Below are 26,402 nucleotides of genomic sequence, written 5' to 3'. Positions count from 1 at the left end.
AGATGGCTGACTTCCCCAGATTGTATCACCTGACTCCCCTGTCCTCCGCCTTCTGATTGGCTTTTGTGCCTGGAGAGTGGGATGAGAGAAAAGGCAGAATATTCATTTCTCTGGCCCCCTCCCTACTTTGGCAGGTTCTGGCTCTGCTGTGTCCCTCGTGACAACACCATTCCCCGGCTTCAGCTCTCAACCAGGGTCTCCAACACCCCTCCCTCCTTTGCCTCTCTGGGCCTCGGAGAGTGTCAGGGGGTAAATTTTATCCCTCCAAAATTCCTAGTTTTTTTTTTTTCCCCACAAATGTAGGCATATAATAGAACTCTAAGTGCCACGTGTATAGATATTTTTTATGATAACTAAAAAAAATGTTTTATGGACATATAGTTGATTTACAATGTTGTGTTAGTTTCAGGTGTACAGCAAAGTGAATCTGTTGAAATCCTAACCCCTGGAACCTCAGAACGTAACCTTACTTGGAATAGGGATCATTGCAGATGTAATTAGTTAAGATGAGGTCATACTGGAGTAGGGTGGGCCCCTAATCCAATATGACTGGTGTCCTTATCAAAAGGGGAGATTTGGACACAGACGTGCACACAGGGAGAACGCCATGTGAAGACTGGACCTAGGCTGCCACAAGCCAAGGAACTACCAGAATCTAGGAGAGGGGCTGGAACAGATTGTTTGCTAGAGCCTTCAAAGAAAGCATGACGCTGCTAACACCTTGAGTTCAGTCATCTGGACTCCAGAGCTGTGAGATAATAAATTGCGGTTGTTTAAACCGTCCAATTTGAGGTAACCTGTGTTGGCAGCTCTAGCAACCAGAGTGGTGGCAGTTTTCTGCTGTGGCTTGTCCCTTAACCCACACCTCCAAAAAAACTATCCCTTCATTAAAAAGTCTCTTCAGAATTCCCGGTTGAGTGAGCCATCTGTTTCTGGCCAGGACATCACTATAGACTCACTGTTGTGTGACGGTGTTACTCCCCTTTCCCTTTTTGCCTTTCCTCTGAGAAATGTTATAGTCCTGGTCTTTTACGCTCTTCTGAGTTGTTTTGCATTGGAGTCATTGTTTTCGGTTAACCCTAGGAGTATTATTGTGGAGAACAGTCTGCATTTTCTTAGCCCGCTACTTCTGCAAAGGGCAGCATGCAGAGGAAAAGGTGGTGGCAGGAAACACGCACAACTTTCTCAGTGTTTTCCACGACAGCCAAACTCTTGAATGTTCATGCCGACAAGCTGGGTAACTGGCTTGGCATTCTAGGCCCTCAGGCTTCCATTTCCATATTGGGATCACATCCCTGTACGGGTCTTAACCTTCAACTCCAGGAAAAGCAATATTAGACCCAAATGGACACACTTGTTTGTGTCACGCCTCAGCGCAGTAGAAGGCTTGTTGTGTGCCGTGGAGTGTGGCATCCCATCTGCCCCTGCACACTGCAAACACAAGTATCTCTTTATCCCAGCAGTCCTTTCCCCTCTTCTTCATGCGAGTCTCTGAACAAAGGTTAGCCTGTATTCTTTGGCTGGGTGTCCAGATTTCTCCTCTCACCAGCACAATGAAAAGATCTCTTCTTAGCCTAGTAGTCTTATTTATTTTCTCCAGTCAAGACAAGACACATCACCAGTTATTATCAGGGGTGATAAAGTGACACTTAAGCAAGGTCATACAGATGGCAGATGTCCATACTGTTAATCTTCTCAGACTTGAAATACCAGCATCTGTTCTTTTAAATGTGAGTGGCACTTAAGTATTTAAAAGCCTGTTAGATTTATCCCATTCTAGAATTTTATCTCTACAGAATGTGTGTCAAACAGGTAGCTCTGTGGTGGTCTGAGAATCCTCACGGCAGTGCAGTAATAAAGTTTACAAAAATAAACTTCTTTCATATTGTTACTTAATATTTTCCAGTAGCTTTCAAACTAGTTCTTTTCACAAAAATTATCTGGCCTATTAGAGTAGCCTGGATCCTGCCCCAATTTACCAATCATCTTTTCTCTGGCCAGTGGGCTCCCTGATATACAGACAGTAAATGGGTATTTATATTTTAATATTTTTGCTTTTTATTCTTGGCAAGTGATTCTGGCTTTCCATTTTGGCGAGTGTTATAAAACTGCTTTTAAGAAAGCACAAGTGATATGTAGATTTGACAAACATTTTTGAAGATGGAATGACCAAAAAGTAGAGGAAATCATGGTTTTCAAAATGCAAATGATTCCTCATCCAGCAAATAGATCTAGTTCCCACAAAGATTTCAGTGCAATCTGAATAGAAATGGAATAGAAAGAAAAGTCAGAGGCTTTTCCCTTTGCCCAGCCCTAACGGATCTTGTGACCTGAACACGTGTGCCAGTCCTCATGATTGTGGCTGAGACCCTCAGGCTGCACCCTGCATCTCACAGGTGGATTCAGAGACACCCACCCCCCCTCTGCTTGGGGGCACAGTCAGAGTGGCTTCCACAGAACCAGGAGCGTGCCTGGGGAGGAACTCGCTCGGTCTGTAAAGACAGCACCTCCTAGGTAAGCTGAGGCTGTGCCGGAGAATGAGCCCAACTTCATTTGCAGAGTCCACACCAGGCTCCTTTTAGGGCCGTCATATATTCACATGGTGTATTCGTTCCCTAGAGCTGTTATTACAAATTACCAGACACTTGGTGGCTTAAAAACAACAGGTATTTATTCTCTCACAGTTCTGGAGGCCAGAAGTCTGAAATCCAGATGTTAGCAGGGCCGGTTCCTTCTGGGATTTAAGGGAAAAACACCCCCTGCCTCTCTTGTAGCTTCTGGTGTTTGCTGGCAGTCCTTGGCGTTCCTTGGCTTGTAGATGCACTGCTCTGGTCTCTGCCCCTGCCTTCACTCGGCCTTCACTCTTCTCTTCTGTGTGGTCATCCAAATTTCCCTCTTTTTATAAGGACAACAGTCATTGGATTAGGACCTACCCTAATCCAGTGTGACTCCATCTTAACTTAATTACATCTGCAAAGACCCTATTTCCAAACAAGGTATCACGTACACAGGTCCTGGGGTTAAGGCTCCAACACCTATTTTGCAGGGGCAGGGGGTGGGGACACAGTTCCACCCATACACATGGTAACTAGAAGCTACAACATTTTAGAATTAAAGGATGACGCTCAGGTATTGCCGATGCAGCCGAGAGTGGAATACTGGGTCTCCACTGCCTGTGTTAGGTGCTGATGGCGCTCACGTCAGTTTCCTTATCAGCAGGCTGGGAGGATAACAGCATTGCCCACCGCCGGAGTCTGTGTGAGGATTAAGTGGATAATTCATGTGAAACAGAGCACCTGGCACAGAGAAAGCCCCAGTAAATGTTACATACCTTTAGATAGCCTCCATATATGTCCAGTCAGCCTCCCATAAACTAGCAAGTGTCACAAAGGATCCTTGACCATAAAAAATGACACTTTCTGGTCTGGAAAATACAAGTAAGCTTTGGGGAATCAAGAGTAAGTGCTTATGTATGGTTACATTTTGATTTGAAAGAATGACCGTTTTGATGGTCATGTAACACTGGTTTCTTGTATAAACTCTCAGAATGATATCTTCTATTTGAACAAGGCTTTTCAGTTTTCTAAGTGTTTTCATTTGATTCTCACACAAACCCTGAGAAACTGGCAGAGTAGGTATTGATAATCCCATTTTATAGATAAAGAAACTGAGACAAGGGTTAAGCGATTTGCTTTAGATCAGTGAGTTCAGCGGAGGGGGCTGGCTGCCCAACCAATTTGTATTCCCTCCTTTCCCTTGGTAACAAGACCCCTGTATTGTTCAGATAAGGATATGTGCAGTTAATAAAGAACATTCCCAGATTCTTTTGCTAACAGGGCTGGCCAGTGACGTGTAAGCAGCAGTGGCACATGGGAAAACTTCCAAGACAACCCTTTAGAGGAGGCCAGTTCATCTGGCAGGGGGCCTTGTGTGTGTGTGTGTGTGTGTGTGTGTGTGTGTGTGTGTGTGTATATTTGTGTGTGTTCATTTGCCCAGGGCTGGTTGGTTCACATTTGAAGTCCCTAATCAGGAATCCACACCCCAGAGCATTGTAGGTACATTTGGAGGGTCCTGGTCAGGAGTCCACTCTCCAAAGGTAGCAGAAGACAGCCACCTGCATCTTGACTAGGGGGTCTGTTAATGAGCACAAGGATTTGCAAGGACGAACTGTGGATTGGCTAGGAACGTCGTAAAGGGCGCTGTGCCCTTGCATTCATGTGGTGTTAGAGTGAGTCCACCTGATGGACCCCACCCCTAGCACCACCTTGGAGAAGCGCTAGGATGGAGGCTTTGTTGAGTTTTGTGCACTGATGAGTCCCAGGGGATTCGACCACTAATGCAGCTGGGAGTTGAGCTGATTCTGTGGTTGGAGTGCCGTCACCTCTCCCCCTCTTGAGTGAACTTCCCGTGCAAGCTGATGTCAATCACTACGTCTTTGAGCGTCCAGTTCTCTGAGTGGTCTGATGTTTTTGTGCTTGCTTCTGTGTAAATGTTTGTATGTGTGGCGGAATTCTGAATGAGACCTGCTTTCATCTGGACACCGTCCTCATAGGGAGGTATTCGGGGAGGGGAACTAGAGCGCTCACATACCTCTAACCAGCGGAGTCGCCGTTAGCTACTGAAAAGAGCCTGATGAATGTCTTAGGCCAAATTGACGGAGGTCAATGTCAACGCCCAGGCAGCCATGTTTGAACGCATGACTGTCCCACTGGTTGTGGTTTCTTGGAGCAGGTGGAGACACTGGCCCGAGCAGCGCCACTCTTTCCTGCAATGGTGGAATTGAGGCTGAAAACTACTGGTCTCAGGCTCTATTCATTGCTGAAACGGAGGTAAGATAAACCCAGGCATGCTGGGGAAGCCGTGTGAATGGACAGGGAAGAAAGCAGTTCTGCCAGGAGAAAAGGTGGGAGGGACACACCTGCACAGAGGCGGGGCTGAGAGACCATGTGGCCTCACAGCATGAGCATAGAGAAGAGCAGGACGGTGGGGAGCCTCCTGGGTTCCCGCTGACTTGCTAGTTCTGGCTTTCAGCTCCTTGGGAATGTCTAACTGATTTCTTGCCCTGAGGTTCCAGGCTCTACCTCTATCTTTGTCATAAATTACTCTTTATTATTGCTTAAGTGTTTGAAGTGCTTTCTGTTCCTTCAACCGAAAGAACCTTGATGCAATTCGATGTCACTCTGGAATGTATATAAATACCTTCTGAAAAGGTTTGTAAACCTGTAGACTCTATTAATATCCATTTCTCCCAGCCTCATTAACATCGTCTTGATAAAGGACACACACACATATGCACTGCACTCACGCTCAATTCAACCACCAGGGTACAGCTTCCCACGCGCCTACATGTCTTAGCCACACGTGCATTTCTCAGACTCCATAATTCACTGGACTAGACCTTAAGCAGACTGAATAAACCAATGAATAGAAAAAAGATTGCTAAACTTTTCTTTGAGGTACATCCCCCTTCTTAGAAATAAATTAAGTTCAAGGGCAAATTTGCAGCAGACCTCATAGCACAGCTCTTGGGCTGATTCTAGTCCTTTACCACACAAAGCACAAGAAGTGTCTTGTGTTAAGAATGGTCATCCCTTCATTCCGCAGCCCTGCCGTGTGCTCTGTTCTGCACCAGATGGCGTGAATGCAAAGGTGTGTGAGATTCAGCCCCGCTGTGAGTCATCCCCACGGCAATCTCCTGACTTTACAGTGCTACCTTCTTTCCTCAGTTATCTCTTCTGGCTACCCAGTTTTCTCATGCCGCTCTCACACCACTGTTACAGATTCCGTACCTCCAGGCTCTGACTCTTTCTTTCTAGAAGTTTTCCTTTCTTTTTTCTCTCTGGAATCAGGAAATGACAACTCTCTCTTACTTGCGATTCTTTCCCTAAATACGTCACCCATCAGGAAGTGGTGTTACCTCAAACGGACTGGACATGCTGTCTCCTCAGGACTTCACCCTGGCTGCTCCCTCTGCTGGGAAACCTCCTGCCCAGATATCTCCTGGGCTCATTCCCTCACCTCTTTCAAGGCTTTGCTCAAATGTCACCTCTCCTGACCACCTGCCTCAGCGCTCCCCTTTCCCCTTCCCCTGCACTTTTTCTTTTCCCACCACCCAACATGCTGTGTAATTTACTTTTTTTGTTTTTAATGCTTATTGTTAGAATGTAAGCACCCCAAGGGCAGGGGTCTTTTTTTGCTCATGCTGTATCCCAAAGGCCTAGAACAGTGCCTGGCATTCAGTAGGCCTGCGATGAACCTTTGCTGAGTGCTTGAGTGAGTGGTGATGTAACCAGCGGGACCATACAGGGCCTTCCCAGGGACAGACCCCTCACTGTATCCTCTGCCTGCCTCTTGTCTGTAGAAAAGCCTCCCCTGAGTCACAAAAGCCTGACTCAAGAATTGATGATTGAAAGGATGTGAACAGGTGGTGACAAGGATGACAGTCAGACCTGGAGGGCTGGTGACAGTTTGAACAGTGGATCAGCCATGTAGCAGCCACAGAATCTTTAGTTCCTCCCTGAAGGACATAGATAACAGTGTCTGAGGCACTTTCCTGAATTGTTCTGCAGATACTAAAACCACCACCAGAGAGAAAAAGCTAACTGCATAATAAGCAGACTGTAGCCATGACATAAGCTGCTCCACCTTGCACAGTTACAAGAACTGGCCTCAATGAAATGGGAACACACCTACCCTGGCATTGCAGATTAACTGCGCATAAAGCAATCAAGATGATGCTGACCATACCACCGCATGGCCAGTTTCAGGATGATTGTTGGAGCTGACTGTGCTGTTCTGCACGCAGCCCTCCCACCTGTGCACCCCTGAAACTCCCCTTTAAAACCTTTTGTCCCCTGATACCTGGGAGATAGTTTTGGAATGCTAGGCTGCCATCTTCCCAGGTTGGCGACTTCCTGAAGAAAGCACCTTTCTTTTTGCACCAACCCTTGGCTCTCGAACATTGATTTTTCAGTGATGAGCAGCTGAACCCGAGTTCAGTTCTGGCTCTAGCCAGTAACAGTGATGTGGGACAAGTCCATTTGGGTGAGACACGAAGGCAAACCATCAGAACCTCCTTCAGTCAGGTGTTCGAAATTAAACTCACTCAGGTGACCTTAATGAAGGCAACACTCAGCACAGAGGTTAATTGGGGCTAGTTTTGTCAAGTTAAAAAAAGTAAAGACTCTGCAGGTACACAAAGCAGTCGGCATCCAGGGGCATAAAGTGTGCAGACCTGTGACGTGCTCTATGAGAGAATGCATGATAGAACGACTGATGGAGAGTAGTTTTGATTGTGTGTTATATTTGGGTAGGTAGTTATTCATCCAATATTTTATGTCCTAACTTTCTTTCCTTTTGATGTCATTAACTATTAGGTTTATGTTAAGCATTATTGTTAAAAGAACAGCATTTAAAAAGATAAGAGAAAGTTGGACTATGTTGGGGAGAAATGGATTATTAGGTCGTGACGTAGACATGAGATACTTATGAACACCTGTTCTGGCCTGCCTGGTAGAGTGGAGGGCGCTAATTCTGAGTTGGAAGGTCCAGGTCAAGTTTTGGCTTGACCTCTTCCTCGCAGTCTTGGGTAAATAATTTCATCTTGTTTGGGCTTACTTAGATCATCTGTAAAAGAAGGGGATTGGACCAGATACATTTAAGATCTTTTGTAGCTCCTAAGGGCTGTGATGTGGGCTGTGTGCCGGGCATTGTGTCATTTCCTATGGCCCATAGAAGAGTGGAGACGATCCCAAGCCCTCACAGGGGTCAGTGTTTGGCAGGTAACATATGTGTCAAATCTTACTTAGTTTATAAAGAGGCAAAATACTACAGGAAAACATTCCACTTTTTTGAGTGAGTATTGACTTTAAAATGCATTGGGAAGTAGAGGCTATTTTAAGTTGGAAACTGAGAAGTTGATCATCTAAGAAAGACCATCTAAAGTAAAGATAAGGTAAGGACACAAAGGGAACTAGAATGTCCCCTCCTGCAATGGACTGAAAGTTTGTGTCCCCCAAATTCATATGTTAAATCCTAACCCCCAGTATGATGGTATTTGGAGGTGGGGCCTTGGGGAGGTGATTGGGTTGTAAGAGTGGAGCCCTCATGAATGGAAACAGTACTCTTACAAAAGAGACCCCAGAGAACTGAGTGGCTGCAGAGAAAAGACCTGCAGAGAATGCCATTTGGGGTCCCACCCTGAAAAGGCTGGCTCACCACCGGGTCTCCATCAATGAAATTTACCAGCCAACAAGCCCTGCCCACACCTCAAAGCAAACCCACGAATCAGATTTTTAGATCTTAGACTTCAGTGTGGATGCACATCCAGGAGTCACCTGATTCGGAGGAAAGCCACCAAGATGAAAGAGTCCAAAAACATTCCAGCAGGGAAAAGATTTAGGAGGAAACAGAAACAATGCAGGGGAACAGACTAAAACTTCACAAACACACAACACATATATATAATATTCTTTGGGAGATAAGAAGTAGTGCCGTACCCATTAATCAGAGGCAGAATGCTTTAATCCAGGAATGATAAAAGCACAAGAAAGAGAATCTCTCAGAAATTAAAAATAGAAGAGCTAAAAAAGAAGATTTGGCAGATAAAATGGGAAGATCTCCCAGAAAGATGAACCAAAAGATAAAGATGCCCAGGAAGGAAGAAATGATAAGAAAAAATAAAGGAATTAGTCCTGGAAGGCCAAGCTTCACCCAATAGGAATTCCAGAAAGAGAGAATAAAGAAAACAGGGTGAAAGAATTGGCAAAGAAAAAAATACCAGGAAATTTCCCTGTGAATTTGAAAAGATCCACACCACATTACACCACTTTGAAATTTCAGAAACTGTGGATAAAGACCCTAGAGGGATAAAAACAGGTTCTATTTAAAGGAACAGGAGTTGCGATGGCCCAGGACTTCTCAATAGCAACGCTCAATGTCAGAAGACCGAGGATATCAAACTTCAGTTCATTTCTGTCCTCAGTGGCAACAACATCTAATAATGTAAACACGAACTGTTGATTTAACCAAAAATTATTATTTATCTGTGTTGAGAGAATGGGGGAGGCAAAATAGGGAGGTAGATGTAAGAGTCCTCTAACATAATAGGAAGCCAATAAGTCACGTCCCAAATGGATAAATCAGTAGCAGTATAAGCTTATTATTCAGAAATCTGGGGGAAAGTATAAGAAATGGCTGAAAAGGACAGGTTGGGGAGAGGAGCGGGAGACTGTCTTTTTCATGATAAGGCTTGTGTTATTAAACTTCGCCAAGTACTTGTAGGCGCTAGATGCTAAAATCCGTGGAAGGACCTTGAAAAAAAGATCGTATTTCCTCTTTTCGGTCCCCTGATCTGGTTGCTTTTCCTTCTCCGAAGTGGCGCCCGACCCTGGCTGTCTTGTAAGCCCTCCAATGTTAGGGGATTGGGGTTCCCCTTGCTTGGGGGTACAGAGGCTTGTCTCATGGACCAGTCCTTACATAATGTAGAAGAAAAAGAAGTTTCCGATATGCCTTTGTGCCTGAGCTCCCGTGGACATAAAAATCATGAACATTGTTCTTTGTGTTCATGGCGATATTTATGCGAAGTTCTTTTGCCTTGCGGCGTTTATCTTTTGGCGGAGCTTGTCAGGCCTGTAGTGGACTCAGGTGATGAGTAAAGCCTGAGTCCCCTTGTTCCTCCTCCTGGTGACCCCACCCTGAGCCTGAACTAGCAGTGGCTTCGTGAGCCTGTCTATTGTCTAATGGGGTAAAGCCAGCCTTACTTTTGATGTCTTACAGATTGGAAGAATTTTCTTTCTTGGCATTGACATGAATTTGGGTTTGCAAAAATCAACTCAGGACAATTATGTCACGAAGACATGGAAATGAATCCTTGAAAAAAAGTTGGGGTGAGAGAAAAAAGCTAGATTAGGCAACACCTCCCCACCCTCTGCCCTTTAGAAGTTTTAATAGACCCCTCAGAAGTGCTGCAGATTAGGGAAAAGAAAGAGCTGAAATATATGCTGTAGATCCTTGTCTCTTTGGGGTTTGTGTTCTCACACCTAGGGGTGTCTCCTTCCTATAAATCACAAATTCCTGGAGTGCCTCACAAAAGGGGCTGCTTCCCTGAACCTCTTGTTTGGGGTGGGGCTGGACGGGCAGCAGCGGGCACCATTTGTGGGAAGGGAGGATGCGGCCAGTGGAGGCTGCCAAAATTCAGTGACCCTCAGGAACAAGCAGTGAGTCTGCAGACCTCCTGGCAGCAGCAGCGGGAGGGGCCCTCGGCCAGGACACAGTGCTTCCTTCCCCAAGGGGCTTCCTTCTCCTCCCTTCAGGGATTGAGGTCCATTTCACGTTACCAGGCGAAGGAGCCCGCACAAGTAAACGCCGTGGACTACACTGCCTGGACTTGGCCCATGTCCCCTCCGTGCGCTCTTTTTTCCATTCTCTCTCTCTCTCTCTCTGTTTTCCTTCTTTTTCTTATAGGATCTGATAACTTTTCAGCTAACTGCTGAATCTTCTGGGCCAAATAGACACACGTGTGCTTCTCTGAGTTTGTTGAGATGAAGGGACGTGGGGGAATTTATATTTCCTAAATTTGTCTTATTTAACAATTCTCCCGATGTTTTAAAAGATAAAAACACCAGGCCTGCCCTTGGATGAGATCCGGGCTTAGTTAAATCAAGAGCAAGCCAGTCTAGCTCAGCCTCAAACTAGGGTGTGTGGGAGCGGAATTCTTGGTGAGAGCCACCCTTATCCGATTAAGAACACTCATTAACATTTGAAAAGCAGGTGGTGCCTCAGCTCTGCTTCTACTTGCCTGATTTCAAGAAGCTTGTCCAGGCCCCGATTTTCTCTTCCAGAAGATTCCTCCCATGGCTCTGCTCCTGTACCCACCAAGGAAATCAATCACCCTCATCTCTTGTACAACCGACTATTTAGAAGATTCTGAAAGATGCTGGTGTTTTTGCCGTGTTTATCACAACAAAAGGCTGATGCGTTCAGTGGCTGTCCAGCCAGAGGGGGTTATGGAGTAAACTTCAACATGTCCATCCAGCCTCCCTCCCTGGGGCTTTCAAGTCTTCTCAGAGTAGCCTCCGCTCCTGATGGCAAGGAGGACACTTTACTGGCCCCTCCCATGGAGGGGAGGCTTCCTTAAGAAAAAAGGGAAAGCGAGATACTACTTTCCTATCTAAAGGAAAAAGAAACCATCAGTTTTCAGTTTGGGTAAAATGGTGTGGTGTTTACAAGAAATCTTACACAGTTGTATGTTACATTTCTACAGTATTGCCCACAGAATGCAAACGTTTCTTTGTTCTCTATTTTATGCAAAGAAACCAAGAGGAAGAGAAGTTCAATTCCATTCAGTTCATACAATAATGTTTGGTAAACATAATTGGCATCGGGATAACCTGGGGAGCTGATATGATATAGGTTAGCAGGTACCCAGGCAACCTGACTCTATGGGGCCACATTGTGAGAAGCCCTGACTTGTGACTTTAAATGTCACAAAATTGGACAGGGCCTTAAAGCTGCTAAGTTCCCACCCCTCTGTTGACAGAGGGGTTCTCCCAGGCTCCTACAGCTCACATAGCTCATATGTCAGAGGCAGAATCAGACCCAGATCTTGGTCCTGGGCTCTCTGAGGACCCTGTCCTGCTCAGCAGCCCCAGTTATCCTGTGGTCTCATATATTTCCTGCTCTCTCTGTCTCTCAGCCTCCCCACTTCCTGCTTCCTGTCTGTCTCTGTTCTCACTCTAACCAACATCCTTAACTTGAATCCTTTCTTCTCTCAGGTTTTATCCTACCCCTTCCCTCCTTACCACCCTTCTTTACATTCTCTACACAGTTCTGTGGCGCTGCAGTGATGGACGGGACCTCTTGCCTCTATCTGATGAACTCCTACTCATCCTTCAAGACCTAACTCAGCTTTTGTTTTCTTCAAATCCTTCTGAGTCTCCATCAAATTCAGGTAATTTCTCCCATTTCTTAAAATGTTATATAGGAAAAAAAATGTTATATAGGAATGGTATTTATATAGAAAGTCCTCATCATATTGTATTTAATTAATTTTTGTTGACTTGCCCATCTCCTCCACTAGAGTATGAGGTCTTTGAAGGCAGGTACCTTACCTAATAGATCTATCTTTGCATCCTCTGTACCTAGCTATTCTGGTTACCTGTTGTGAAAAATACTCTAAAACTTAATAGGTTAAAATAACAAAAATGATTTAATTTGCTCACAAGTCCACACCATGGACAGGGTTCCACAGAGACAGCTCATCCCTCCTCATGCAGTGTCAGCTGGGGTGGCTCCACTGGGGTTCCACTGAAGTGGCCACTTCCACTGGAAGTCTTCCAATGCAGCTCACTCATAAGGCTGGCGAGTTGGTGAAAACTGTCAGTGCCTTTCCACGTGGGCTTCTTCACAGGGCAGCTTGGGCTTCCTCACACAATGGTGTCAGGATTCCAAAAATGAGCATCCCAAGAGAGCCTGGTGGGAGAAGCTATATTACCTTTTATGACCTGGCCTTGGAAGTCAAATAAATAATGTCACTTCTGCTGTGGTCACAAGTCAGGGAGGGAACATAGATCCACCTCTCTGTGGGAGGAGTGGCAGAATCACACTGTGAGAAGAGCACGTGGGATGGGAAATTTTGGAAAATACAATGCATCACACTAGCACAGGGCCTAGGACTCAATAAAGGATTGGTAGATGAACGAAGAAATGTTGAATAAATAAATGGCTAAGTAAAACCAAAAGTCTCAAACCTTTGTAGCACCACAAAGAGCAGTGGCTTCTGAGGGGTTCTGATAGGTATTAGGTCGCTTGGATTTTCTCTTTTGGGTAAATATAATTTTTTCAATTGTTTTGGATATAAGGAGGTTTTCATGTAATTGGGAAAGAAAATGGATTCAGAGAATATCAAGATACATTCCTTTCTGAATTTTAAGTTCTCATGCTGAGACACAGGGTGTCTAGGGCATAGGGATGGGAGGAAGATCTATTTTCAACTCTATCCCCTTTTATACACTTTGGGTTTTGAACCATGCACAAATCACGTACAAGTATCTGTTGTTAAAGTGTTTAAATTCTAAAATGAAAAATTTTTTTTTTTTTTTGTGCGGTACGCGGGCCTCTCACTGTTGCGGCCTCTCCCGTTGCGGAGCACAGGCTCCGGACGCGCAGGGTCAGCGGCCATGGCTCACGGGCCCAGCCGCTCCGCGGCATGTGGGATCCTCATGGACCGGGGCACGAACCCGTGTCCCCTGCATCGGCAGGCGGACTCTCAACCACTGCGCCACCAGGGAAGCCCCTAAAATGAAATTTAAAATTAATATTATATTGGGCATCATCATCAACTTACCCTCAAATGATTCAGAAAAAATATATATATACACAAAGATGGAGAGAGAGAGATTGGGACAGAGAGAAACAATGATAAAGTAAATGGGCAAAATGTTGGCAATAGGTGAGTCTGGGTAAGGAGTATATGAGTGTTCTTAGCACTCCTTGTGCTTACAACTTTCCTGTAAATTTAACATTTTCCAAATAAAAAAAATCTTGAAAATCATGATGGAATGAACATGGGCTGCAGCTGCTGGGTTACCAGCAAAATGGCTTATTTTTTGGAAGCGTCTTCTTTTTCTTCTTCTCCTCCTCCTTCTCCTTCTTCGAAGTACAGTGGATGTACAATATAATATAAATTACAGGGGTACAATATAATGTTTCATAATTTTAACAGGTTATACTCTATTTACAGTTGTTATAAAATGTTGGCTATGTTCTCTGTGTTGTACAGTATATCCTTTAAGCTTATTTTATACCTAATAGTTTGTACCTCTTATTCCCTTACCCTTATTTTTCCCCTCCCCACTTTCCTGGGAGGAAGAGTCTTCTCAGCCATTTTCTTTGTTGCTTGCCTAGTGCAAAGTTAGGTTTTCATTCATAGGCCTTCTTTTGATTGTTTCCTGCAATAGATCCTTTGGTGAGTTTAATAGTAACACAAGTAAGAGAGAAAATCAATAAAACTTAGGGTAAAAATGAATTCTCTCAAACTAGGTGGCATCACATTTAGCAGCTGACAAAACAGAGTGACAGGTCTATAAGCTTCATGGGTGTTGAACTTTGTATCTCTAATATTTAGATTGAGAATTCCATAAGAAAGAAAGGGGAAAGCGAAGGTGAAGGGGACTCACAGTTATTTAGCACTTCCTGAGACAGAACTTGTGCAAGAAGTTCTAAACGCATTATCTTATTTACTGCCCTCCAAACCCGAGAAGGCAGATTGTACTGTCCTTCTTCTGTAGCTGAGGAAACTGAGACTCAGCTCAATGGTTGTGTCCATTCTGATGCCCTTGACTTCAAGTAAGGGAACTTCAACTTGACTGGCAGGAACAGCAAGGACATTTATTATCTCCCATGCTAAGAGGCTGGGAACAGGAAGAAAGGATTGATAATATGCCAGGGATTCTGCTAGCCCTGAAAACGCAAAGATGGGAAAACCCAGCTATTGCTCATGGGGAACTCACAGTAGAAGTAACACTGAAAAGGCAGACCCACAGTCTGTGGACTTGCTCAGTGTTGGCCATCAGCAAGTAATCTGTCTTTATTTTAATAGCCACAAGGGATAATTATTAAATGAACACATGGCTTACAGATAGCTCTTAAATAGTCACTGCTTTTAGAGAGAAATATTTGTGCCTCAAACTAATGATCAGGACTAGTATTATTTCTGTGTATTTGCATATAATTTTATTGGCCTACATTGTTGGATCAATTTGCTAAAATCTTGTTGAGAATCCTTGCATCTCTGTGTAAAGAATACAGGTTTGCTGTTTGTTTCTTATAATACCTTTGTCTGGGTTTTGGTATCAGAATAATACTGGCCTTATAGAATCTTGGAAAGTATTTTCTCTTCTTTAATTTTCTGGGAGAGTCTGTATAGAATTGATAGTATTTCTTCTCTAAATGTTTGGCAAAATTCCCAAGTGAAGGCCTTTGAGCCTGGTGTTGACTTTGTGGAAAGGTCTTAAACTCCAAATCCAATTTCTTTGATAGGGCTATTCAGGTTATCTGTTCCTTCTTGAGTAAGCTTTGTTAGGTGGGACTGAGGCAGTGTTTAGTCTAGGGTCAAGTTTCCTTACTACCAAGTTAAGACCATTCTGAGTAGTCTATCCCACACCCTGTGAATTATAAGGTTTTTCGCTCTGGCTGATGGGAACAGGCATTATTCCCAGCCGTTTGTAAGCTCTCTGCTCCTTATCCCCTCTAACCCTTTTAGATAGTCTTTTCTCCAGCCTCAGGCAGTTTCCTCTCTTGCAGGCACTGAACAATACGCAGCTGAATACTCAAGGGGGGTCCTCTGCCCGTCTCCACAGTCCTCTCTCTATGCATCTCTCTCGTTTCCACCCTGTGGACTCTAGCCACCTTGGCCTCCCCAGTTTCCTCTACTCAGTGAGACGGCCAGACTCCATCCGGGTTCCCCCTTCTTGTGCTGTGGGCTGGAAATTCTCTCAGTGCAATAAGCTGGGGCAGTCTTAGGGCTCATCCATTTCTCATCTTTCAGGGATCACTGCCCTTCATTGCCTGATGTCCAATGTGTTGGGAACTATTTTCATATGTTTTGTCTGTTTTTTTAGATGTTTTGGGTGGGAAAATAAATACAGTTTTTATTTTTCCATCTTGGGCCACACTAGAAGTCTCCAGGTTTACAGGTTTATTTAATGTTATGATTCTAGATCTCCAATATCACCTTCTTAAGGTGCTTTGGAACAGAGTTTGGTTGCTTAAATTCATATTATGTTTGACAGTTTCTTCATTCTAATATACTGTGTCTTATAGACAGGTTTTGACATTCTGCTTGGGCAGAATATACATCTAAAGGAATAGTAGGAAGTTTCCTATCCCACTGATGCCTAAAATTTCACCATTAGCCAGCCATTTCTTTGTGTAAAACAATCCTCTTCTAGGCTTCTCTTTCGTAATCCAGATATCTGTGGGAAAATACGTTGAGTCCTTAACATTTTGATGTTAATTAATGCCGTTTTTTCCTCTGATGAATCATATGAACAGGTGAGATCCTTAATGTCAGAAAGCAGGGCATAAAAGGTGGGGAAAAGGATACAGAAGTGGAGTTACCTGTGGTTCAGCTTTATTTGCAGACTGAATGCCAACAAGATTAAGATGTCTTGAATATGCCAAAGACAATTTCACGCAAAGCGTGTAGCTCAATTTTCTGACCCAAGGATCGTCACCTTAATTAATTGCTAGAATTCTGCTTTTACTTAAGTGCTCTACCTTGAACACATCACATATTCCTTTGGCCGCAGAAGAGTTATTCATGAAGTAGAGTGGATAACTGCCTTCCTCCATGACAGTACACACAGAAGTAGGTGGAAGTGCTTTGGATTCTTTAGAGGCAAGATGCAAACACAAAATATGTGTAGGATGCACTGTCAGCTTTTTGCTCATGGTTGGAACCAGGCTGCAGACCTAATACTGATTGTCACCTCTCTGTCAATAGATGAAGAGTCATCTTGGGCACAAGAATAAGATCTCATTTAGTTTTCTTGGTATTTTAGCCAGCAGAAGGGAGTGGTACCTTCTCTATTCCTGTGGGCTTCTTTAAAAAATAAAGCTGAGTTCCAAGAAGGAGGGGATGTATGTATGCATATAGCTGATTCACTTCATTGTACAGCAGAAACGAACACAACATTGTAAAACAATTATACTCCAATAAAAAAAATTAAAAAAAAATAAAGCTGAGTCGTCAGAATCTTCATATTATCTTCTAAACAGGTAGAACGGAAGTCAGTGGCTCCAGAGATCTTTGCTACTCAAAAAGAAACACTGTAGATTTATGCCCCCAAATGGTCATTAAACTTTGAAATGGATCTCACGGGATTGCGGGCACGGACTAAACATTCTATATAGAGTAGGGGATGAAAGGTGGTTTAGGTATCCTCCATGGGCAATTCTCCTCCTACTGGGACTTGATAAGGTGAGCTCCAGGAGAAAGAAATAGACATCTGCCTCCAAGAAATGATAATCTTAGTCATTAAGTTGACATTTGTAAAGTTCTTTGTACTTTTTCTTCACGGAAGGCTCAGAAGAAAAGACCTGGAGGACTTAGGGAAGGGACCATCCCTTGCTGCCAGAGGTAACTGAGTCAGACCCACAATGGGTCAAGTGGGTCTTACCACTTTAGTGCACATCACATTCACCTGGGGGCTTGTTAAACGATCTGATTTCCAGCCCCTACTCTGAAAGATTCTAATTCAGAAAGCCTGGGATGGTGCCGTGAGCCTACATTTTGAACAAGCACCCAGTGTTTCTGCCGCAAACCTCACTTTTAAAAACATTGACCTAGATCTCTTAAGCTAGTCAGTACTTTTACTGGCTGGTTCAAGTGTTTTCCAGGGAAGAAGCTTTTCAGGACCTGGGAGAGCTGTAATAATTGAGGCACAAAAGAATCATTTAAAAGAGCCAACTGGCAGGGAAATGCAGTATGGTGATTCTGGAGAGAGAAGCCTGGCTCTGTGACTCTGGACTGTAGCTTCCCCTTCTTCCTGGTGGCCAAGCCTCAGGCCTGGGTCAGCCTAGGCCCTAGGTGACAACGTGTCAAGGTAGTGCAGGCTTCGAAGACAATCGGGGCAGGAGTGCCTGTGTCGTAGCAGTGGGATTTGCAACTTGACCGTGCTTATCAACCAAACAGAGGCAGGACCTTTGACTGAACACACCAGCAGCCATGCCGGTACAGCTGGCCCACAAAGAGAGGTGGCAGCAGGGCCAGCCAGAGAGTCATGGGAGAACCCTGCGGGCAGATAACGAGCCGGGTGGGGCCTGGGCTTGGCAACCTCTCCGCTGGACATTTGTGAGGCCTGTTGGCAAAACCTCGCATGCGAGGCCTGGGAGCCGGGCCAGGCTGGCCTGTCCTATTAGACTGGGAGACAAAAAAATAGCCTGGCCAAGCCTAGGGGATCTTTGGACTCAGATCATTTTTTGTAACCACACCCAGCCTTTGTTTCATCTGGAAACTGAAGAAGCTGTGTTGGAAGAGGGCTCCCTGAGGTCCCTCCAGGTCACCTCGTTTTGTGATTGAATGAAGTCATCTCCATGACCAAGTCCTTATAAACTGGAAGCTGATCCTCGTGGGCACATCTATAAGGTACCAGACCTGATCCTTGGTCTCTGTGGTATTTAATAGGTCCGTAAACTACTTAAGATGTAGGTGTTGGGTAGTGATGAGGGGATTATTTCGCCATGGGGAAGGCTTGGGTTATACAAAGAGATCTCTCTCAATGCAATTGGTGGATTCTGTTTCCCAGGATACGGGGCCTACCAGGCTTTGTAAGGACAGCACCAGTGTTCCCACCACCCTCCACCCCACTCTGCACACTCTCCTCAGCCCGATGAGCGTTCAGGCTGCTCTGATAGAGTCTTCTTCCCTCTCTTTCCTGCAATGGTTTTTGTTCCTGCGGATCCTTAATCAGGTTCCTTTCTACATGGCTCTTGCATCAAAACTTCTGAACCACACTGGAAACCCTCATTGACCAGGAAGCCAACCACTCACAGGTCTTCTTTTGCATGTCTTTTAGGCATTATTTATTTTATAAATTATCTGAGGTGTGATGGTAAACTTTTTCTGAAAAGAATCCAGTGGTCTTCTTGCCTCCTCTACTATTTTCTCGGGCAGCCGTCTGTTATGCTCGATGCTTTCAGGAAGGGCTTTTAAAGGTTCCTCCCAAAACATGAGGTGCTCAGCTGTGGGTCTGCGGGGGAGATGGGTGGAAGGGGAGGGAAAGTGGTAATGCTTCCTCATCCTGTGAGGACCAGAGAGCAGAGGCTAGCAGAGCCTAGGGCAGGACAAAGGAAACAGGCTTCGCTGGACTCTGTCGATCAGGTTTACATTGCTGTGGGCTTGTGTTTTCGTTCAAGGTGTTATGAATTTCAGCAATTTAAACATACTCATTTCATGGTGTCCTCCAGGGCCAAAAATGGCTTTTGGACTGTTGGCTGTTTTGGATTACCTGTGTCTCTTTTATATGAGGAGGGGCATGTTAATGATCAAGGCCTAGTCAAGATGGCTTTGAATGTAGCAGCAGCCTGGGCCAGCTCAAGGAGAAAGGGGAAATTTCTCATAGGAAACAAGGATGTTTCAGGAAGATAGGAGTGTCCTCGGGGCCCCATGCAGGCCGGGTACCAGAAAGGGCAAAGCCGTTAGCAACCAAGGCAGCTGTCTTCTCAGCCTCTGGGGGTGGGAGCACACAGGGTCTCGGGCTGCTCCTCTCTGCTCTCTTTTGTCCTCCTTCTTCTCCAGAGGTATAGGCACCTAAATTGGCGGAGTTTACAGGTGCTCTGAATTACGATTCCAGCTTCCCGGGACAGAGAATTTGACTTAGCTTGGTGAGGTGTCTACCACTGGTCCAATCAGCCGTGGCTGAGATGGGGGGCGAGTGATGGTGTGTAAACATGGCTGTGGATGTGGTATCTGAGGGCAGAGGCAGCTCTCAGAGAAAGCTGGTCACTGTGGGCTGGACAGATGTCCCAGGTGTGTCTACTAGAGCTGTTCGTATTTTGTGTGTAACCTATATATCCTTTTCCTTTCTCTCTTAATATCTATATTAGTCATTGTTTCTCCTCTATGCTGGAAGTTCTTGGAGACAGGGACATAGTCTACCCAGCTCTATAAACCAGCAGATTGCCTCATACAATGTCCTGCATCTTATGAGGGTTGCAGTCAAGAATATAAGTGGGACAGTTAACATTTTCTCAAACTTGTGCTTTACCAAGTTTACGTATACTTTGTTCTGTTTGAGAACTTAGAATCAATACAATTTTAAGAGACTTATGATGAACAGAATGAGACTTGTCCCTAATCCAAAGGTTAAATAATATTAAGAAGGATATTTTATTAATTTAATAAAATTAAAGAGGGTTCCTTTGATATTAACCTGGGGGAAAGGGGGCAGCTATTAGTAGAAGGGACTTTTCAAGATTCCTTCTGGTGGCCAGATTCATGGACCCAAATAAGAGCCTGAACAAATTAAGTCATGGAGTAATTAAGAGACATGCCTTGGGGGCAGCTGTTGGCAGAGCTGAGACACAAATTATTCCTCTGCTCAGATCCCTGGCTCCAGCCTTTGGTCTGCCCCTAGTGAGCTGCTGATGCACACACGATTGTGCTGTGTGGTAGACACAATATTCATAGGCAAGAAAATGACCTTTGGGGCTGCTGACCTTTCCAATTCCATTCATCCAGCAAGCAATTGGAGCTCCATTTTTAGAAAAGAGACAATGCAAATACTTGCAACTTTTCTTACTGGGTTGTTTTGTGCTTGGCATTAGCAATATTGTATCACTGAAGTTTACCGAAATTATTTGACCTTTAAATATTTGTTCCCTAAACCCACTTAAAAGAGCAAGAAACTGGAGGGATGAGCTAAGGTCCGTGTAACTGAGAATAAACTGGTGATGTTGCTAATGGCTATTTTTTTGTCATTGAGTTGTCATCTGGCAAGTTGCTTGTGTCTTAAAAATCTTGGTTTTGAATTCTGGTTTTTGAATTGTAGGCTTGGGATGTTGACCCTGTTGAAGAGTATGAATACTTCCGTGATTCCATGGAAGGTAAATTTAAATTCGTTTAGACTTAGGTCAGATCACATCCCTTGAAGCACAACTATATATAGCAACGGCTGATATCAAACCCGTCACTGATAAGTCAGGTGTCTGCTCTGTCCCCCAACACCACTCCAGTGTCTGTGACCCCCTAGCACACAACCCTTGGGAACTGACACTTCTCACTCTTTGCATTACCCAGCTCACCTACATGACCCTGGTGGTGTTTGCTGAGCCGTCATAATGAAGATACCTGCCCATTCCCTGTCCCCGTGGCAGGCTGGAAAGCCACAGATAGGCTTCAGAGCAGCAAGAGGCCGCAGAGGAGCATCACTGGGATGTTGTCATTAGCTCCTGGCGTCTTAGGCTCTCTCCATCCTTGCCCCCCTGGTCCAGGCCTAGGTGCTTCCCACTGATTCTCATGTTTGGGCCCATTGATAAGAGCCAGAGATGTTGCTGTCTATATTCAGGCAATTTTTTTTTTTTTTTTGAGGTATGCAGGCCTCTCACTGTTGTGGCCTCTTCCATTATGGAGCACAGGCTCCGGGCGCACAGGCTCAGCGGCCGTGGCTCACGGTCCCAGCCGCTCCGCGGCATGTGGGATCTTCCCAGACCGGGGCACGAACCCGTGTCCCTTGCATCGGCAGGCGGACTCTCAACCACTGCGCCACCAGGGGAAGCAATAGGGAAACCCTATTCAGGCAATTTTAAAGCCTGTGAAGACTGATTCAGGCTATTCTCCTTGACAGGAGATAGTGAGAGAGATGGTGTGACCTTGGGATGGGGTGTTGTGTGGGGTGCTGACCTTGCGGGTATCCAGAGGAGGAATGTTGTGCAGCCTGTGGGCTCAGGCAGCAGAATGGGAAGATGAAACAGAGAGGGCACGGCGACGCTCCCTGATCACGTCTCCATATCTTTTACACCCTATCATCTGCATCTTGAGGAGGTGAGGAAGGGCCTGAGATGTCATAGAGTCCAGGAACCACCCACCCCCATGCTGTGTCTTATCTCTTTCATCCCTGTGATGGAATATTTCCAAAGGTGGGCACCTCATTACCTTCCAAGGCACACCCTTCTGCCTCTGGATATGACAGCTAGAAAGTTCTATCAAAGTAGAAATAACCTCCATGTAGAGGAGTGGTTGAATGTGGAATAGCATAAGGATGTTGTACAACTGCTGAAAATTACATTTTCAAAGAATTTCAAAACGTTATAGGAAGATACTCAAAATATTAAGCAATGTAAACTGGGAATAAAACTGTGTGCAGTAGACCTATGTGAGCATATGTGCTTATATAAACATATTTGCGTTAAAAACACTAAGAGCATCTACTGGTAGTTGATTTATAGTTGATTTTGTTGTGGCAGACACTACTAAGGGCTGCTAAAAACTCATTCTCTTCTCTCTTGCCAGCCTCCCACTATATAGGCTGGAAAAGCTAGGTGTTCCTTTTCCAGTCTTCCTGTGGCTAGAATTGGCCACATAACCCAGTATGGCCAATGAGATACGTATACGAAGACATCTGAGAAATTGTTTCCTTTTCTGAAAAAGGACAGCACCATTAAGGAAAAGATCCTCTTTGCTACATCCCCTTATCGTCACCCTCCTCCCTTGCTCTGAGAGCTGATTTGCGCTGTTAGAGCTTCAACAGCCATCGTCTGACCATGAGGCAACAGTTGGAGGATGAAACCAGAACTCTGAGGGTGGTGGGGGAAAAGATTGGAGAAAGCCTGAGGCCTTACCCATGGACTACTTCTAGCCTTTTTTTTTTTTTTTTAAGTAATGGAATTTTTTTTGTTGTTTAAGCCATTATTAATCAGACTTTCTGTTACTTCCAGTTAAACAAATCCTACTGGATACATTTGTTTTATTCATTATACATTATTCCAGTTTCTTCCTGATTTCACTCCTCAGAGCCATTCAGTACAAGCCCAAGCTCTTTCACATGGCAGCATTTTAGATTCATGTAGAGAATTCTCCCTTCTCCCCTGGTGCTTCTCTTCTCCAGCTACATAGCACTGTTCCTGCCTTACGTGGTTTGGGGTTCCCTTATCACACTGGTCATTCATTTTCTGCACGTGCTCCAGTTTGCTTCCTTCTTAATGTACAGCAAGCAGACCTGAAATTGACATTCCGGGGGCCTGACTAGAAAGAATGAACCTGATTGCCTGCTCCCTCCTTTGCATACTGCTTTTCTACTAGAACAGCCTGGGTCCCATCTGCTTTTGGAGTACCCTCATCTGGGTCAAACCCCTGACTCTTTTCCAAGTGCTTTGTACCAATAGTTTTTATTTATTTATTTCCCTATCTATCTATCCTCTCAAGTGCAGGGCATTCCCTTCATTCTTATTGTTTCCTTTTATTAAATTCAGGTTGGTATTCTAGCTTCTTGAGGCTTGTGGGTTCTAATTATGTATTTGCTGTTCCTTTCAGCTTCCTGTCCTCTACAAAGTTGATAAGCATGCCTCCTGTGTCTTCATTTCAACTCTTTGATAACAAGTAAACCCAGTCATCAGTTGACGTCACCCTGTCCTTTGAGATTGAAAGAAAATTAGCTCAAGCCCCCATCACACATCCTGTGGGAAGTCAGATACCCTCCCAAAGATCTTTGCAAACTCCCAGCACTTTGGTGGTCACTTGCGTTTCCACGTTCCTCTTCCTGCTGGCCTTGGGCTCACCCACATCCCACCTCTGTGGCTGCTCTGTCCTCTCAGGTTCATGCCGACCAGGTCCTTTCCCTGATTTCTTTCAAGAAACAAAACATTTAGGAGTGTGGCAGATTTTGCGCAAGACTTGCAGAGATGGTGTGTGTGTGTGTGTGTGTGTGTGTGTGTGTGTGTGTGTGTAGGGGGGTTTCTGTACAGAATAGGTACTCAAACAGATTTAATAGATCTCTTCTTTCTGTCCTTGAAAGTCCCTCAATAACACCAACACTAGGACCTTCTTCCTGGTCTCTTTTCCCCAAGTGCTCCTCAAACTACCCAGAGAATCAAGATCCTAGGATTTCATTAACAGCCCTTGTTCTGGCCAGGGTTGGTGGAGGAGATTGGGCCATAGGGAGAATTAAGGGCAGACCCTGGGCAAATTTGTGAGGAGTCAAAGTTTGTTTAAGATGTTCCCCATACTTCCTTTTAAATTAAAATTTAAGAATATATTTTATTTAACCTAAAACAACCAAAATATTATTTCACCATGTATTATGGGCTGAATTGTGTTCCCCCCAAATTCGTGTTGAAACCCTAACCCCCCGTCCTCAGAATGTGACTGTATTTGGAGATAGGGTCTTTACAGAGGTAATCAAGCTAAAATGATCATTAAGGTGGCTCTAATCACCAAGGTGTGTCATCAAGGACACCTGACTGGTGTCCTTATAAGAAGAAGAGATTTGGACACACAAGAGAGATATCAGGAATGTTTAAGCACCAAGAAAAGACCATGTGAAGAGGCAGCAAGTGGGCAGCCATCTGCAAGCCAAAGAGGGAAGCCTCAGAGGAAACAAACTCTGCTGGCACCTTGATCTCGGACTTCTAGCCTCCAGAACTATAAGAAAATAAACTTCTGTTGTTTAACCCACCCAGTCTATGATATTTTTTTTGTGGCAGTGCTAGCAAACTAATGCACCATGTTACTAACATAAAAATTATTAAGGAGTGTAGTGGCTTGTAAGGTGGTTCCCCAGAATTTATGTTCACATCCTAATCCCTGAAACCCGTGAATATGACCTTATCTGGGAAAAGGGTCTTTGCAGATGTAATTAAATTAAGGATCTCGAAATAAAATCATTGGGATTATCTGGGTGGGCCCTAAATCCAATGACAAGTGTCCTTATAAGAGACAGAAGAGGAGGACAGAGACAGAGGAGAAAGCCATGTGAGTACAGAGGCAGAGATCTGGGATACAGCCACAAGCCAAGGAATGCTGAAGCCTTCTAAGGGAGCATGGCTCTGCTAACAACTAGATTTTGGATTTCTGGCTCCAGAGCTGTGAGAGAATAAATTTCTGTTGTTTTAAACCACCAAATCTGTGGTGATTTGTTATAGCAGTTCTAGGAAACGAATATAAGGAGGTGCTTTATGTTCTTTTTTCATACTTTGAAATGTGGTACATATTTTATATTCCAACACAGCTCAATTCAGAGTAGCCAAGTTCATGCTAGTTGATTTGGAAGGTGATCCCAGATAGCCAGAGTGAGGGAAGGGGTAGAGGCACAGGGAAGGGGGCCAAGATGCATTCTCAAGCTGGCCACTCCTACCCTCACCTTTCCCTTTGTAGCTTGTATTTTAGTCTTGTGCCCATGACCGTCAGCACCTTCCTGTTAGAAGCTGACTTCCAGGTCTCCCACTTATGCTGAAGTCTGCTTCCAGGGCAGGGACTCTTTCTTCTACCTGGAAACTCCAAACTTCCTGTGCAGCCCCCCTCAGGGTGCTGGTGTCCAAAGCTGGGTGGAGTGACTAGTATGCTGTGAAGTTTCTCTAGTGATGTTCCCATTAGCAAGGAATCCACATCCGCACTTCCCCATATCTTGCTTCCATAGCGAAGTACCAATTTCTGTTGGCTTAAACAACAGAAATTTATTGTCTCAAATCTGAAATCAAGGTGTTGGCAGTGTTGGTTTCTCCCAAGGGCTGTGAGAGAAGGCTTCTCTCCTTGCCTTGTAGATGGTTGCCTTCTCCTTATTTGTCTGTGTCCAAGTTTTTCCTTTTTATAAGGACACCATTTATGTTAGGTTACGGCCACCTTGATGACCTCACTTTAACTTTTACCTCTATACAGACCCTATCTCCAAATAAGGTCACATTCCGAGGTACTGGGGGTTAAGACGCCTATGTGTCCTTTTTGGGGAGACACAGTTCAGTTCATAACATCTCCTTTGATGTTTCACCTCATTATCGAACCCAGTGTCCCTGGATTTTACCTAGCATCTATGGGTCATTTTCTGTAAATCTACATTTAATTTCCTAATTTCTAAATATTATATATATGTTATTGTTCTGAGAGTTTAAAAGTTTTATTCAGGGTCTTACTGGAGATGATAGTCCAGGAAACAGCCTCTTAGTAACTCTGAGAGAAATGTTCTAAAGAGGTGGGAGGAGAAGCCAGTTTCTATGTTTTTTGGTGTTTTTTTTGGCTAGGGTATATGTGTAATCAAGCATACATTGTGATTAAAGATTACTGCTAGTCACAAGGAATGGACATCTCAAGTTAATGATTTTAGTGCTTTTTCATGTACGGGAAAATGCAAGAGTCTGGGTTCATTAAAATTCTTCCTGAAATATACATCTAAACCATCTAAAGGGACTGCTTGTCCAAAGCACACAGCATCCTGTTAATGTCTTTTTGTTGTTGTTGTTTTGGCTTTTTTTTCCCCCTATTTTTTTGTTTCCTTGTTTTTCCCCCATATATATTTTAATACAATTTTTAAAGGTTACACTCCATTTACAGTTATTACAGAATATTGGCTCTATTGCTTGTGTTGTACAGTACATCCTTGTAGCCTGTCTTACACCCAATAGTTTGTACCTCCCACTCCCCAACCCCTATACTGCCCCCCCCCTCACTGGTAACCACTAGCTTGTCCCCTGTATCTGTGAGTCTGTTTCTTTTTTGTTATATTCACTAGTTTGTTGTAATTTTTTTTGTTTTGTTTTTGTTTTTTTGCGGTATGTGGGCGTCTCACTGTTGTGGCCTCTCCCGTTGTGGAGCACAGGCTCCAGACACGCAGGCCCAGCCGCTCCGCGGCATGTGGGATCTTCCCGGACTGGGGCACGAACCCGTGTCCCCTGCATCGGCAGGCGGACTCTCA

The 26,402-nt window shown here is 44.5% G+C and overlaps 1 long non-coding RNA gene across 1 annotated transcript in view; it reads left to right on the top strand.

Moving 5' to 3' along the window:
* Positions 1-26,022, top strand: part of LOC113631661 (uncharacterized) — a 196,094-nt gene extending 170,072 nt beyond the window's left edge. Inside the window, exons 5-6 of the long non-coding RNA XR_003437482.1 lie at positions 11,828-11,950; positions 23,033-26,022. This is a non-coding gene — a long non-coding RNA (uncharacterized LOC113631661). The remainder of the gene's footprint in view (positions 1-11,827; positions 11,951-23,032) is intronic.
* The last annotated feature ends 380 nt before the right edge of the window (positions 26,023-26,402 follow it).

This window comes from Aethalodelphis obliquidens, unplaced genomic scaffold (assembly GCF_003676395.1).
Source record: "Aethalodelphis obliquidens isolate GAN/ISIS:26980383/991018 unplaced genomic scaffold, ASM367639v1 scaffold2, whole genome shotgun sequence".
NCBI lineage: Eukaryota > Metazoa > Chordata > Mammalia > Artiodactyla > Delphinidae > Aethalodelphis > Aethalodelphis obliquidens.
Note: the sequence above shows the minus strand (reverse complement) of the source record. Positions and strands in the feature narration are given on the sequence as shown.